General features: G+C 33.5%; 1 pseudogene; it reads right to left on the minus strand.

Annotated features, from left to right (window-relative positions):
* Positions 1-7489: 7489 nt before the first annotated feature.
* LOC122116347 lies at positions 7490-7586 on the minus strand (annotated as a pseudogene).
* Between the last annotated feature and the right edge of the window lie 9124 nt (positions 7587-16710).

Here is a 16710-nt window from a genome sequence, read left to right on the forward strand (position 1 = left end):
TTTGGAGTAGATTTTAGTTCTTGAACTAAGAGCCTGGGTGATATCTCTGAGTCTTTTCTGTCAAGGCTATCACTCTACTACTTTGAGCCACAGTTCCAATTCTGATTTTCTTTTGGTTGTTTGGAGATAAGAGGTTCATGGACTTTCCTGCCCAGGATAGCTTCAAACCATGATCGTCAGATCTCAGCCTCCTGATTAGCCAGGATTCCACGCCTGACTCGTCCATGTTTTTAATAATTTAGTAAATTCTACAGTTACGGAAGTTATAATTTATCATTATAACCTTTATATGTGTGTATATTTATATCAATGCATACATATAGAAATATTTTAACATATTTTTGTATCTACAGTACATTTATGAAATCATCATTCATTATAAAATAACATGGAAACAAGTTTAATGAGGAGCAAAGAAAAGGGAATTGTCACGTTTCTTGTTGAATGAAATATGAATTGTGAGAATCAGTTTCAGAAAACAATTTAACAAAATGGGTAATGGCTTTAATTCCAATCCCTTTATTTGCCCATATTGTACATCCTCACACATGAGTGTCAAAGTCAAACCACATTTTTTGCCTTTGTATTTAAATCACGTTATAATTTAGTGGATAGGTGTGAAGTAATCAAATAAAGATTAAAATAATAGTAAGTGAGGCTATGAGTTAGAGCTGAAAATTATTTTAAATATGATAATAGCTAATTAATTCCATATCTCTTACTTTTACTCTATTATCATATCCCTCATTCCCACATTAGGAAAGTACATAGAAGGTTCTTACTAAATCATGTGTAAAATTATGAAAAAATGTATTAAAAGAATATGGGCACATCAGGGCTGTGAAAGTGGCTCAGTAGTAGAGCTCTTGCCTTGCATGCATTAGGCCCTGGGTTTGATTCCTCAGCACCACATAAGCAAAAAGAAGAAACTGGATGTGGCTCTGTGGTTCCAGTGGTAGATCATTAGCCTTGAGCAGAAAAGCTGAGGTACATAACCCAGGCCCAGAGTTCAGGCCCCTTGACTGGACAATAAAAACAACAACAAAGAATATGGGCACAGTGTGGTTTTAGCTGATTGAGAACTGTAGGGGGTAGTGTGTTTTTGAGGTCTTGAAAAACATTGTGATGGAGATGATGGAAGGAATGTGCTTATTCTGGAAAATTGGCTAGAGGATTGCTCCCAGAAAAATAGTGGTGAATTCTTCCAAAAGGTTACGGTAAAATCACTCTCACAATCATGTTCTCTACTGCACTATTAACCGTAGAGAACTTATGGAAACAGCCCAGAAACCCTTTAGCGGAGGGATGATTGGAGAAAATGTTGCACATATACACAATTGGATTGCACCCATCCATTATAAAGACTGTTACAGCAGTTGCAAAGAAATGGATAGATCTAAAATTATGTTAAATAAACGAGGTCAGAGCCAGACACACAAAGGACGCTTATTTGGAAGCCAGAATTTTATGCAAGTTAAACAACAATATTAATCAAAGCATGATATTTGCAGAGGAGTATTTGAAAGGTGTAATTTCTTATAAAATTGAACTTTTAATCCAACAAAATGAATACCAGGAAAATATCACTTGGAAAATGTGAGAAGTCAAAGGGAAGGAATAAAGGGACTTCTGGAAGTAGAGAGTGAAGCCATAGTATTCAATGCAGATAGTATGAAACTAGAAAAAATGAAAGTGGGGTGAGGTTTGGAAGGATGTGAGAAAGTTATGTAAAGATCCATTGTTCTTATAAACTGATTCGTTGAATGGAAAACCTTTCGTAAAACTATTTAATAAAAATATAATTAAAAACAATGGAGACATCTGATCTTAAACCATGAGTCAATATGATAATTTACTTCTCAGAAATTTTCTTTGCAGGTATTATCCTCATAATGACAAAAAAGTGAACAACGCAATGAATGTCAATACATCTCTTTTCGTATCCTAAATAGACACAATATAAAAATCACAGTAAAAATATTAGAATATATCACATGATAAAATAACAGGTACAAAGTATCAAACTCTGATTGTTTTTCCAAGTGCTTTACCTTTGGTATCTAATTTAATCCTTACAATAATCCCATAAAGTGGAACTACTTCTATTTTTAATTCTAAGATGATGATATTTAAGTCTTCAGAGTTGGAATTACTAGTACAACTTTGTACACATAGTAAGTGTTAGCCTGCGGTCCATTCCCACCATATCAAATAACCTCATTCTATTTTATAACTAAATACCAGCACTCAGGCTACTAATTCTAGGAAAATTTCCCAAAATTATTGTGCACACTCTAATAATATTTCACTTCATCTTTCTTAGAAAATAGGTAATTAAGCCGGACACCAGTGGCTCATACCTATAATGCTAGCTACTCAGGAGGCTGAGATCTGAGGATTGAGGTTCAAAGCCGGCTCGGGCAGGACAGACTGTGAGACTCTTATCTCTAATAAACCACTAGTAAGCTGGAAGTGGCACTGTGGTCCAAGTGGTAGAGTGCTCGCCTTGAGTGGAAGAGTGCAGGGACAGTACCCAAGCCGAGAGTTCAAACCCCATGACCAACAACAACAAAAAAAAGAAAATAAGTAACTGTCATACGAAAATTCCAAGTTCATAATCAATTTGTACCTCTCTGGTGAAAGGAACTGCTAAACTATAACATTCTTGGTTTCTAGCTCAAAATATTAGAAATCATATTTTATTCCTTCACTCAACACTGTACTGCCTGGGGACCCCATCTCTTACCCCATTCTTACTGAAAGAATGACCTGCCCAATTCCTGATGGAAACAGACTGCAGGTCTTTTGGAGCAATCGTTTCCACATTGTAGCTCACCTAAATTGTTTACCATTAGAAGTATTTTCATTGTTTTTTATACCCAACATTTTGAGAGAAATGTACTACTTTAAAATGTTATTAAAATAAGACTGATATAAAAATCACTTTTGACCCCAGATAAATATTTTACCCTTCATATACCCAAAAATGCAGTCTGACCTATCATTAATGTTAGGAACGAGAGGGTAAAAATCATAGACACCAAGACCTAAGTATGAATTTAAGACTCTCCAACTTGTGAATACAATTGCTTTAAAAAGACAACAATACTACTGCATTTTTAAATTCCCTATGATCATGATAATGATTCCCTATGATAATGATAATGATAAACTATTAACACTTAAAAATAACTCATTTTCTTGGGAGTAGGACACAAAACAAAAGGTTAATCCTAATCATTTTAAAAGAACCTTATTTATACTAAAAGTTCACTCATAACTAAAGAGAGTCTAAAACTAACTGAAGTACAGAGACACAAAGGAAATAATTTAAGTGCATCATGTACATCCAATGGACTGTTAATAGAAAACAAAGTTATACTAATAATTAGCTTACCCAATTCACTTACGTTCTTTCATTCTATTCCATTTACTTTCATAAAAACTGGGTTTTCATAAAATGATGCATAATAAAGCCTATATACCCACTTACATTTACAGATCTTAACAATTTTTATTTCAGAAATTTTATCTCTATAGTCAATGAACTGAAATAAAACTAAAATATTCAAAGGATTTTCAGAAATTGCAAGACTTGCTCTGGGATGTTATGTAAGCCTTATTTGTTAAAATTGCCATAGTTACTCCCACAAAAGAGCCATTAGTAAAGATCCTTGTGCATGTACAAAACACTTTCAAATAGGTCCACAATCTGGACATGACACATGCTTTTAGTTTGTTCATTTTTTAAAGGAATATCTAACAAGCATATCCACAATACTTACTTTCAATCAATAAGATGGGATATTCAAACGTAATATGGGTTTGATTATCTCTTAGTGAGAATAGATATGATCTTGCAAAGAAAGTGATTTTCAACAGAAATCCAGAAAGAGTTTATCCAATTTGTGTTTTACAGGAATAACGAGAGAGTAATATCTGTTTGGTAAAGTCGGTCCAAATCACTCCATGAGTGTATCTTAAAAGTATAACCAATTTAAGAGGTCAAATATATATTTTGTACTGACAATGATTTTACAGCAATAACTTACTACCTAATTATGTCTGTATCTTCTTACCTAACATACAATAAGAGCTGAAAGCAGTCTCTTTATCTAACTTAATGTTGTAAATGCTTTGATTATGATGACGTTATTATTAGACAAATAATATGTACAGACGGGTGGTTCCACTGAAATGACATGACAGAAGACTGATAAAAACATTGCAACACAGCTCTTTTCAGCCTCACCCTGTCCACATTGGCAAGCAACATTGCAACAGCACACGCACACATATACACATACACACATGTTCGCACATGTATACACACACATACATGCATGCTAAATTCAGGGTTTATTGTACAAAAAAGTTCAAATAAAATATTAGTGATTAGGACAAATGATAATATGCCTTATTACAAAATAATACATAAACCATTACCACGCATGTTACATTTTATCTGCCTCTCCACAGGTGAACACTTAATTTATTTTTAATTAATTAATTGCCTTATTAATTAATTCGTTTGTTTGGTGCAAATACTAGGGCTTGAACTCAGGACCTGGCTTTGTCCCAGTATTTATTTTTTGTTTCAGTTTTCTCAAGGCTAGCATTTTACTGCTTGTACCACAGCTCCATTTCTAGCTTTTGCTGGTTACCTTCAAATCAGAATCTAATGGACTTTTTATTCCTTGGTCTGCTTTCAAACCACAATCCACACATTTCATCTTTCTGATTAACTACTACTAAAGAAATAAGCCATGAGTGTGGCTTCTACTTTTTCCTCTATAGGTATCTAATGCACATACTTAGATATTAATTTAAAAATGAGAGTATAGAAGCAAGGTGTACAGTGATGATACTGTCCTGTCAGAAATACAAGTTAGTAATGTAAATTTATTCTTAAGACCATACACAAAAAATACCATGATATAGTGTATGAGAACTCACTATTGAACATATGAGCTTTAAGAGTTTTCTAATAGATCCATTATATATTGGTACCCAACATTAGAAAAATGCATGAGGCATTAGTAAAATAGAAGTCCTTTGCATGACTACATACATTCCTTGTTTTTTTAAAAGACATTTGCTTTCATCTAAAAAGTAGGCCTGTCTATAGTCTTCATGTGATGTTGATGATTGAAAGTGAGGAGGTCAAAATGTATTAGTAGTCCTTAACTATCAATTCACATTTTTTTCTTGGAGAATATAATGATCAAATCAGTAGTTCAGAATCAGCAAGCAATAGTTCAGAATCATGCTTCCAGTGCAAGTGGATCATGAGTAAGAAATCCTCACTGCCAATTTCCACAAAGTTTTGTCACAGATACCATCTCCCTGACTTCTCTAGCTGCTTTACTATCCTCCTATTCCTTCATTGTACAGGAAAAGCGTGATTCAACTGATTTCAGTCAGATCTGTTACTAGAATTATCAAGGATTTAGTTGATTTTCTGTAATTTGATCAAAGTTATGTCTCTTTATGTAGGCTACTAAAAATGTATTTACTAACTTCAAGTAATTACATGAATTCTATTTCCATCTTTTTTAAAAAATAAAATTTTGTTTGCTCTATAAATTGATCAGAGGCATAGATTTTGAGGCTAGCTAGGTCACTGCACATCTGTCTCTCTCTCTCTCCATTTCTTGGTTCTCATGGATAATATGATTGTTCCATAATTATCCTAATTTATTTTGCTTTTATATTTTTGGTTGCATCATTTCACTTTTTGCTTTGCCATTTCCCAAATCATTTATATAGAAGGCATTAAATCCTATTTTCTCATTCCTAGAATAAGTTGCACATGAAGACATCACTGGTCCCCATTTTCAGTGTGTATGTTTGAATACAGAGGAACATCTTTCCTCTGCTCTCCATAAATTCCCTCCTCTCCAGTTAGAATAATTTCGAATAGTAAAATTGGAAAAAGAGAAAACAAATAATGGTGAATAAACAGATGCAGAAAATTCAACGAATATTTCTGACCAGTTCAAACAATATGAACTATTAGGGAAATACATGGACACCTCATTCCCACTGGCACTCAAAGTCTCTGGTTAGAAAATTCTTAGGAATATGAGGAACAACATGAAAAAGTAAGGAATGGTATCAACTGCAAGAAAAAAATGGGGAAGGATCCAAGCAAGTTTCTTCATTGGGCTGCCAAAAATATTCGGCTTACTACAGTGCGGAGACTTATTCCCAAAAGGCCACTCATGTGAATAGTAGGGATGACGATGAGTGTACCCCTGTTCATCGAGAAGCCTACAGTGGACACTTAGGCATTGTCAGTGAGTTGGTTTCTCAAGTGGCACATGCAATAACTGTAGATGACTGGACACCCCTGCATAGTGCATATACGTGGAATAATACCAGAGTGGCTTCTTTCCTACTTCATCATGATACAGATACCAATGCCCAAACTAAAGGCCTCTTGACACCCTGACATCTTGCTGCTGAGAATTGAGATAGCAAAGATACACTGGATCTCCTTCTTTTGAACCATTATATAAAACCAGGCCTGAAGAACAACATAGAAGAAACTGCATTTGATATTGCCAAAAGGATAAGTTTGTATCATTACCTCTATGAAGTTTTGGAAGGCTGCACAAATTGTTCACCTAAGTCCTAAGAGCAATATCTTTTTTTATTTTTTGGTCGGTCATGGGGCTTGAACCTTGGGCCTGGGAGCTATCCCTATGCTTTTCAGCTCAAGATGAGTGCTCTACCACTTGAGCCAGAGCTCCACTTCCAGTTTTCTAGTGGATTATTGGAGATAAGAGTACCACAGACTTTCCTTCCCAGGCTGGCTTTGAACCATGATCCTCGGATCTCAGCCTCCTGTGTAGCTAGGGTTTATAGGCATGAGCCACCAGTGCCTGGCAACACCAATATTTTACTGTAAAAATTCATGGATTCCGCAGAATTCTTCCAAGTGAATTGCCTGCATTGGATGTCAAAATGTATTCAATAGTTTTTGTATACATGTACAATGATTTCTTCAGGGTTTGTGATTTTTTAATCAGAAATAATTTTAACTTACCTGTTGAAATGAGTAGTACAGAAGATAAAATATTTCTGGTGCTTGCATGAAAATGTATATTTTAAAATATTCTATATTCTATGTTTGCATAATGTTCATAATTTATTTTATTTTCTCCTAGATATACTTTGAATTCTACATTATTTTATAATATATAGGTTCATTAACATGTCCTTTCCGATTGCATTCCATATAGAAACAGTTTTATTCCTTTTTTTTCTAGGTCTTAATATTATTTTTCTTTGGGATAAAATGACAATGTTGTCTAATTTGAAAATTTTTGTAAAGTTTATATTATGTAAACGCCTATCTGAGGTGAAGATTTAATACACTGATGTCAAACTAAATTTAATTATATGAATTGTGTGTATTGTTATACTTGTAACTTTGTAATCAACTTTTTAATAACTATTTTTCATTTCTTGCTTCTGAAGAATGAAAAATATGGAATACTTCTCAAATTTTCATATTATCCTTGTGCAAGTGCCATGTTAATATCTGTATTGTAATTTGAGTATACATGCTGCTGAAGCATGTAGTATCCTCTAAATTATGTAGTTAATGAAGCAATCTTTATACAGGCTTATACCTATGGGTGCCTACTTGTAACAAGGAAACCTTATTGTTCCTAACAATGCTATTGGTCTTATTTCCCTAAAATTCTGTGAATAGTGGAAAAAATTATATTGATCAGTTGATTACTCACATTTGCAAATTTTTTTGTGAATGACTATCTTAAGTCTTTTGATTTGGAATTTGATCGTATTCTCAATTATTTATAGATAAGTCCAAAAGTGATGGCTTTTTCAAGTATTTATTTATCCAACTGAATTAGCTTTGTGGACCTAATGGATTCAAAGTAAGCGTTGCTTGAGAGCTACTTCTAAACTTCTTCAGCTGACATTTTCCCAAATGAAGTGTTACTGGCACAAATGTCTACCTGAGCCTTTACGCTTTTTCCATGTGGGAACAGACCAACCAGAACATCTTACCCTGACAGCATAGATTGTCTTACTGGAACAAAACTAATCTTGGTTACAAGGGATCATGGAGAGATGAACAGTTCAAACAGAACTGTTCAGACTAGAAGGTATTTTATCAAAATATAATTGTTTATTATACCTTCCATTTCAAAAGTAGCTAAAGCCAAGAAGGTGAAAAAATTGTTGGTATGCATGATTACTTAATGTCCTGGCCTGTCTACCATCCAACCAGGCAGGAACTTACAGTACTGCCTTTTTATCACCAAATATTTTCAGAAGTCCATATATTTCTCCTCATTATTAGGCATTAAATTGATAATGTTTTAATCACACTGTTTTCTATTGCCTCCATGCTGTAAATCTACAAATGGTAAAGTTTTAGGTCTAACTCTATCAAACACTGAGGTAGAGATAATGGAATAATACTTTAAAACAAAGTTGCCTTTGATACAGTATCTACAACAGAACAATGCAAAACATGTGTCTTTTAATTATATTATATATAGTTATATATTTTATATTTATATGTGCACAGTGAAACTTACTGGAATTAGTTGATAATTGGACAAATAAATTGATACTTATTTATTCCAATAAATAGATTTGGAATATAAATAATTAGGTTTAAAATATATATTAGACTATAAAAAGTATCAATGCAATGTTTTTAGTATAAACTTGTGATACATTGTAACTCTTCTTGGTCTCCTGAATCCACATGGTAAAAAACAGTGTTTTCCTCTAATCTATAATGGATTTTACTCTGCTGCTCTGTTTACTGTTTTAACTCTCTTGTCCCAGGATGTTTTTCTCCATATTTCTGAAGCATTCCTACTGATTATGCCCAAATTTTGCTAAGATGTCTAAAAAATATTATTCTTCTGCAGTAACCATGGGTCCTAGGATCCCAGGTCCCAGTTGCCTGCATCATCAGATAATAGGGGCAAGTCTTCCCACCAAGGCCCATGGAACATGTCAACACAAATAATTGAATACCCATCTCAATTTCTCATTTCCTACATTTCAGGGCCCCAATTCCTTAAGATGCAGGAATTAGCAGTAAGCAATTGTGAAATGCAAGGCAATTTAAAATGAAGGATGAGATCACAAAATTTGAGAGAAAGTACTGTAATTCAAACATTCAACTTACAGATGACCAGCCCATATGAGTGAACAAGTTCACAAAGTGTCATAAGATTATTTTTAATACCCCACCCCTATGATTAATGAAAGATTTTATTCCAACATAAATTGGCCAAAAAATAGTTCCTGGAAGGATAGATCCATAATTGATCTACCAAAGCCCAGAAAACTTGACTTAGAGGTCAAATGTAATTCAGAAAAAACATTTGAAGCACTAAGAAGTGCTTCAAAACACTGGGACTTCAGTACAACATGGTTCTGTTGTATAAAAATGTCACTCTCAAACCAATGATAATCTACATTGAATCTCCTAAAAGTGTATTCCTTTTCAAATAATCTTTTCAAAATCACATTCGCCAAAATAACATTTTACAAGTTGATGATACTTAGTGACATTAAAAGTTTTTCAAGTGTAGGGAACAAGTTACAATAGAGTTGAATTATTTACACAACACTAATGCAAAACACGTTCAACCTTTCATTAAAGTGTAGAAATAGTACCACCCACAATTTGTGTTTTTCAGTAAGGGCCTTCCAGAAATGTGGTAAATAGATCAGCCTCCTAAATTTCAAACCCAAACATTAGCTAATAAATTACATCATTTAATAAGTTACATTTTAAAAAGTCAAAAATAGTTGCCTTATCATATGTTATTTTATGTTTTCCCTCTGTCTAACATAGTAAGAAATATGACTTTAAGTCTTGAATATCGGTACTCTTCTGAGATATGACAAACATAATATCTGTCTTCTATTTCTATCATATTCCTCTCTAGGAATAAATTATATTTTCTTCTTTTTCCAAAACTTATAGGTAGTAGAAAATATTATTCCATGTAAAATAAAAGAATCTCACCATTGTACAAAGCCATTTATAAAAATTCGTAGTTAAAAATACATTCTAAGCCATTTTTAACTTTCTTTTCGACTAAAGATTAATCTTCTAAATGAATGAGAATAAAATCATGTTTAGGTGCTTCAAGTCTCCAGTCTTGCAAATTGTTGCTGCAGATGAATCAATTATGGAAATATAGGCTGACATCAGTTCAAGAATATGCAGGATTGAAAGTCCATGGAATGTATATAAACCTTTCAAAATATTAATACACAGTTTAACAGAATGACAATCAGGAAGTTGAAACCAGAGAGGAATTATAGTAAAGACATAGAATGAATGAATAATGAACAAGTGGCAAGTACAGTTAGAATACTCAATGTGCACATATGATAAAGGAAGTGGTAAATTGGAAATAAATCTTGGAGAACGGGTTGGTGAGGAATGATGGAAAGAGTGACTCTAATCGAGGAGCATTAGACAATTAGATGGATATATTTAATTGTAACACAATTGCACAACCTTTTAAAATTCAGTTAAAAAACACAAGAAACAAAAGCACACAAAAATTACAACCTAACAACAATCTCTAGAGAGTATGAATATGACATCTCAAAATTTTAATCAGTTAAAGTAGGGCAGTATTGGGAAAAGCAAACAAAGCTGTTCAAAATGGGAAGTTTGGGAGAGGGGAGAAATTTGAACAGAATTAAATAGATTATCTAAGGTTATAAATCACCTACATCTGCTGCAAATAGTATCTTTCTTCTAAGAGTTTTCTGTCTAAACTGGATAATCCAATCCTGAGACTCACTTGGTAGCTTGTGAGGATAGAATAGAAGAAAGAAGATCAAGAACCCATTACTCCACTGGAGAGAAAACAATCCTCTATATTTTCTCTACTCTCTCTTCACTACTCTTTCTTCATATTTTAAGTCAATTGATTTTGAATTATATTTTTCCTTCTTTCTTCTGGCAAAGTAATTGGTCGTCAAAGTAATTCATTAAATATTATTTGCCCTTTGCTTCTTTCATGCTGTTTAATTGGCCAAGTGAGTCCATTAAACTTCCCTCTTGCATTTGGTTTCCATGAAACAACATATATGTTAATGAGGAGAAATCTAATGTAAAACAATGTCTCCAGAAAACTGTCCAAGAAGCTGTGATCACAAATATTTGGCTATATTTTTTCTTTTACCTTGAAAGACTTCTTGTGTCTAAAGTCAAAATTAAGTACTCCATCACATGTTGGTTCAATCAGAATTGTCTAACCTCAAAGATATATTTTGCTAACAAGATGTTTAGAGGAAACCAAAAAATACTGCACTTTTATCTTCTCTCTTAAGATTCTCCTGAGATACCATATCAGGAACAGTGAAGTTATTCCATGCAAAATTATTTCTATAGATTATTTTTTTCTTGGTCTTGCATTTCTTCACCAAGATGTATGGAGGAGAATACAGTTAAATCACCCATACCTTGGAAGACAGTGTCTGTTACAAAAGGACAATGCTTCTATGTCCTATTCTATGTCCTCCTCTTAGCTCTTGCCGGATTTCCAATTAATCACAGCTTCTTGGCTTCAGGTCTAGTGAACCTGAAGGACTATATGGGCTCCACCACTGCTACATCTTCATTATGTCTCTTTTAAAACTCTTTAAGTTGCCTCATTTGGATGTGGAATTTATTTTCATGTCTTCATTCAATCAGTTCTGCATTGTAGTGAGCTAAATGGGCTCTGTAAAATCACTTTAGGGAGTAAAAATACTAACACAATTTATATAAAAAAGTTTTGACCTCCCTTCACTGCTGAAGACAATACACTTAGCTAAGGCTTCTAAGAAAACTTTTTTTAATTAACATTTTCATTTGCTCAATTCTTTTCTGAACTTTTTAGCATATGTAATAACAGAAGTCTTCACTATCTGATATTAATAAGGATATTATTTTTTGTGAGTCACTTAGAAATGTGAAATCATTGGTTTGAAGTATACAATCAGATTTTTTTCTGTGTTTCACTGCTTTACGTCCAAAGACATTGTGGAAAGTGTTACAAACAGAAATGTGTAATCCCAACACCTTCTTCCATTGTGAAGGGCACTTTCTCCTTAAATATTTTGACTCAAATTATCTTTTTCAGAGAATAACTGCTTGGAAATTAAAGGTAAATTCACAAATTTTGAAGCCTCATTTTTTTAAGAACTTTGAATTTAAATTGCAATACAACCTTGTTTCAAACAGTGAGAATATAGTTCCTGGGTAAAGACAATTCCAAGGGAACCTACAGGACTTACAGCAAGGTTTCTGAGGTCAGATTGTTTAGTGTGAAAAAGAGCCATCTTCATCCACATTTCTCCCTCTCTACTAAGTTTCCTTGGATTTCTTTGCATGAAAGCCTATTCTTCCAGGCAATTTTAAATTTTCTTAATAGGCTAAGTTGTTAAAATTTTGAACAATTAAAATTTACCTGTCATAACTTTAAAACTCTTGAAAATCCTTTATCAGAACCACGAATTCATCAATCTTAATTCCACCCTTACCATCAAAAAGTTAACATGCTGTTTCATGATATAGTATCCATGCAGCTATTATTTTCCAGTGGCTTTGTTATGCGTATATATAACCATATTAGCTGATGCTAAGCAAAATGAATTCAAATATATGGAACCAAATTTTTTTCATTTGTGGTTGTTGTTTTTGATGAACTATGTGATTTCTGATTTCTTTGGGTTTTTCCCCTATGGTTTATCCCTGCTGTATTTCATTTTGTATTGTGTATATATTTACCTTACTTAGCAAAGGGAAGAGGAAAAGCATAATGGTGAGACAAAGGACAAAAGGAAAACCAATGCAATAGCAATACTCACAAGACAATATGTTGGAAACGTACATTAAAAGTTGTGAGGGGTGAAGGGGTGAAGTAAAACTGTGAGAAAAATGAGGGAGTGTTAACAAGTTTGAAAAGTTATGATTTAATTCCTTACAATTACTGTAACACCACTGTACATCACTTTGATAATAAAATTGAAAAAAATAAGCTGCGTAAAATATACTTTCACTGTATTGGCACAGTAAATAATATTCTTTATGTAGTAATATTTTAAAAATCAATACTATTTGGCATCTAATTTGAATTAATTACCCCTTCTTAATCAGCGGGTCATCAACTTGAATGTTATCCAACTAGAAAATATTTTCACAATATAATTGCCAAATTTTTCAAAAAAGAATAAATTTAGTACTTTCTCATTCTAAAACAGAAAACAGTTTAATGCTATGGAAACCCATAACTTTTAAAAGTAAGTAAGTTGTTAAGAGGACAGAATATATGTGTTCTTCTAAATTCGTATGACTAATAACTACTCATTTTTAAATTCGCAACATTCCTGAGAGATTCAAAACAGTACCTGTTTGCATGTTATGTAATTCTGCAATAGATGCATTTTCTAATGGGGTGTTACAGATTGAGAAGTCAACAGAAAAATAGCCACATTCTGGTAGAGGATAAGACTATGAAGCATGTGTAATAATTAATTCAAGAGTAAACAATTGTTTATCAGAGTAAGCTATTATTTCTATGACCATCAATCCCAAGCTTTAAGCCATAAAGTCATCCTAGCCTAACAGTTCCCAACTTGTAAGGGGCAACTTTAAATTCCTTAATTCACATCATGAATACCTTATCTCTATTTTGAAAAATTACTACACCTCTGCTAATGTGAGGCCCTCCTTGTTCTGAAAAGAACACCACAATAAAATGAACTGCATCATTTTTCCTCCACTGGTATTCTTGAGATCAGAACACATGCAAATATTATTTATATTTATACTTTTTTAACTATCATAGGTATTCAGGATGCAAAGATAGGAAAATTATGGTTCAAAGCCCACCCAGGCAGGAAGGTGTCTTAGAATCTTATCTCCAAAAAACTTCTCCACAAAAGCCAGACTCAAGTGGCACTGAGGTTGAAGTGGTAGGGCACGAGCCTTGAGTATAAACAGGCTCAGAGACACTGCCCAGGCCAAGAGTTCAAGCTCTAGGACGAACCAATAAAACAAAAACAAAACTGAAAACAAACCCCAAACCTAGCATTTTTCTTCATGTATACAGAGGCACGTAAATAAGGAAATGGCTTCCTGTATTACATATAGGTAGAAGAAAGTAGATGTCACACAATTACTCTGTTAATACCATATTAAAGCAAACCCTTAAAATATTGGTTTTTCTAAATTTATAAATTCATGTCATCCATTTGTTGGCAACTCTGCTGGATTATTCACATTAACATGGTATACATGAACTGGGTGAATTATCTATTAACTATGTTCTAATTATAACTCTCTTGAAAGAATATCTAGGCAAATAGAATGCCAGAATCATTTGTGAATTTTTCACTTAATCCCTCTACTTAAAAAGAATTTTGTAGTATCCTATAGAATATGAAATTACAAACAAAACCAAAAAATATATTTTAAATGTAAATTCTAATTTAACAAGGTCTACAAAGTCCTACATTAGGCAAACGTTACTATTTCTCCAGACTTAAGTTTTGTAATCCTTCAACATTTATTTGGAATCCAACAGAATGAGGCTTTCTTACTTTTGCAAATTTTTGGATGGGAATCATGAGCTATTTTGCATCTAGGAATGTTCTGTAATGTTGAGAGCATTTAAAACACAAGTGAGGATGTATATGAGTTGCATTCATTAGGAACCTTGACTTCTCAAAACATAATGACACAATTAGCCCAAGCTTCCAACTGTATATTCCTTTCTTGTTGTTTGGTTTGTTTTACTGAGACAAAATTATTCACGTGGTCCAGGGAAGGTATCCTTATGTAATTCCACTCTCTAATCTCCTGAGTGCAAGAATTCCAGACTTGTAGCACATTGCCCTGCCATAGTTTGTTTATATAATCTATAACAGACTAGCAATTCTGAACTTCTCCTCTGATCTTATCCATTAGACTGACTGCTCAGACTGTTTATGTACTATTTTCAAGGATGTTTTAACATTTGACACAGGATATGAACATTTTCAGATGCATCTGCAGGGTTCCCTGATTCATTCCTCCATGGATCCTATCCCATTAATAATGATTGTTTGACTCTCTTACAATCTCTGGTCCGTACCAATGTAATATTCTCAACTTCTGGGGGAAAGTTCAGGTGAGGGCTTGCTAATAATAAAAATTATCACTTGATTCTAATCTTACTCAAGACCTATTTTCTATTGTTTTCTATGTTTTCTACGTATTCTGAGCGTTGTTTCATTTGTGTATTTTTGTGTGCACCTATAAGTGCCTCTGTGTGTATGTGTATGTTTGTACGTATGTATGCAAAAACCTAAAGCTGTTATTCAGCAATCTTGCTCGTGAGTGGTATTCCAGCTTTTGCCTGGTTAATTATAGGTAGTGTCGCAAAGCCTATACTGTCCAAGCTGGATGCAAATTGAACTTCCCAGACTCCTTTACATTCTTAGGTTTTATTTTTCCAGGAGTATCAACTTTTAAACTTCAAACACTTTTGTGAGTGTAAAGTCTAACCTGTAGCCCAGATTTTTAACTTGAGAATTCATGTAAAGATAGATGAACATTATACATTACATATCCTGAGTGTACACTGTTAGAAATGTGACCATAAACGCAGTTGGTTTGAGATCTGAGGACTGGGTTTAAAGCCAGCATGGGTAGGAAAGTCCTGGAGACTCATTTCTCCAATAATTACCAGAAAACTGGAAGTGGTACTGTGGCTCAAGTGGAAGAGCACTAGCCTTGAGCTGCATTTCGGAGGGACAGCAACCTGTCCCATATTTCAAGTGCCACGAACAAAAAAAAAAGAATATAAGAAAAGGAAAAAAAGAAATCTGATCATAGCCACCAGTTTCATTGCTAGTACAATTCCTGTTCTCCTAAGATGGACTCTTTTCTTCCAGCTAAATCTATTCTCCCATATCTGACTTGCGCTGGAAACCGAATCATTCTTCCATTTTCATTTTTGCACATTTAGGTGAATAGCAAGCGTGATTTAGAAAAGGAGTGGCCTCATGCTTCATGTTCCACTTAGCAATAATGCTTTCTCTATATCACTTCCACAAATCTACAAACTGGACTTGGCTTTATTGTTTCAATATTATCGTTATCTTATTTGTAGAGTCTTCTATATTGTAGTGAACACTTATACATAAACACAGAACTTCTTTTTCTCCTATAATTGCTATTGTTTCTCTTACTGTTAACTCATGTACACTTGGGAAATTAATGCACAGCATATAGACTCAAAAAAAATGATCTGAGAACATTCTTCCCATTTAAAATTCACCTTAATTTACAGAGAACATAAGAAGTTTGAACAAAATGTTCTCATGGATAAAGTATTTATAAGCAATTTAAATTTCATTTCTCTTCACTAAGTTGGCTCTGAAACACGTGTTACCTCATGTCCAAAAGTGTCCTTGTGCTATTTCAATGAAACAAGAAAACATTCATATTTTTCCTGGAGCAGCACCATAGTTTGTTATTGGAAGAAAATGGAAGTAACTTTTAATGGATGTGGAAACTGATCCCAGGAGAGAAATTGAACATAGAGAAATGACAAAGTTGAAGTTATCTATTGCTTTCCTTTTTACTGTACAAGAAAAGAATCCAAGGCTTGAAGGAAACTATGTCTCTGACTTTTTTGAGTGTGTCCTTTACTC

The sequence above is a fragment of the Dipodomys spectabilis genome, unplaced genomic scaffold (genome assembly GCF_019054845.1).
Source record: "Dipodomys spectabilis isolate Male_0828 unplaced genomic scaffold, ASM1905484v1 ptg000131l, whole genome shotgun sequence".
Classification (NCBI taxonomy): domain Eukaryota; kingdom Metazoa; phylum Chordata; class Mammalia; order Rodentia; family Heteromyidae; genus Dipodomys; species Dipodomys spectabilis.